The sequence below is a fragment of the Cebus imitator genome, unplaced genomic scaffold (assembly GCF_001604975.1).
Source record: "Cebus imitator isolate Cc_AM_T3 unplaced genomic scaffold, Cebus_imitator-1.0 Scaffold316, whole genome shotgun sequence".
Taxonomy (NCBI): domain Eukaryota; kingdom Metazoa; phylum Chordata; class Mammalia; order Primates; family Cebidae; genus Cebus; species Cebus imitator.
The window spans coordinates 2,286,093-2,287,259 of record NW_016107631.1 but is presented as its reverse complement, the minus strand read 5'-3'; positions in this window follow the sequence as shown (position 1 = coordinate 2,287,259).

Sequence of the window (1,167 nt, the reverse complement as noted above, 5' to 3'; positions counted from 1 at the left end):
AATATGGAATTATTAGAATGCGATCATCCTACTTTGCATAGTTTCTAGATTTTTTTTAAAAAGTCACACTTAAAAATGTTAGTTTTATTTTTGCAGACGTTGGTGTTGTAACTGTAGAAGATTTAAGTAAATATTCTCTTTTTGGAAGGCAACCTAGAGCCAATTTAATTTTTTCGTTTTTCTTGACACAGCAATTCTAAAAGTTAATTTGGTAAAAAGCTGTCTTAATATTGACCACAACCTTTGTAATTTACAAAAAGAGGAATTACAATGAGAGATGAATACTTTGGTAAATTATGGAACATCCGCTTTCAACTGTAACAGTATATATCAATGTAAAAGAATATACTACAATTGTTTTATAAATGAGAAAAGGTAACTATATTCTTCAGAGGACAAAAAAATGATCTGCAGGATAGTATATATATTATGGTCTTGTTATTAGAAGAAATTATAAACATTTTTTGGAAAATTGTGATCGGTTAAACAAGACATTTAGTTTGAACTAATATTGATTTGTGCTCATAGGTACAGAATGCCATGTTTTTGCATTTGCTTTTTTTTTTTTTTTTTGAGACGAGTCTGGCTTGGTCGCCAGGATGGAGTGCAGTGGCAAAATCTCGGCTCACTGCAACCTCTGCCTCCCAGGTTCAAGCGATTCTCCTTCCTCAGCCTCCCAAGTAGCTGGAACTAAAGGCATGTGCCACCAAGCCCAGCTAATTTTTGTATTTTTAGTAGAGATGGGGTTTTACCATGTTGACCAGGATGGTCTTGATCACCTGACGTTGTGATTCGCTGGCCTCTGCTTCTCAAAGTGCTGGGATTACAGGCGTGAGCCACTGCGCTCAGCCTGCATTTCTTAATTTTACTATCTTTATATCATAATCATGAATATCTATATTATAAAACAGATGTTGATCTTAGAAAAAAATTAGGTATGATGATGTATAAGTTCATGGTATAATAAATGCAAAATAGGCTGTTTTCTTTTAGAAAATAAATATACTGCCGGGCGCGGTGGCTCAAGCCTGTAATCCCAGCACTTTGGGAGGCTAAGGCGGGTGGATCACGAGGTCAAGAGATCGAGACCATCCTGGTCAACATGGTGAAACCCCGTCTCTACTAAAAATACAAAAAATTAGCTGGGCATGGTGGTGCGTGCCTGTA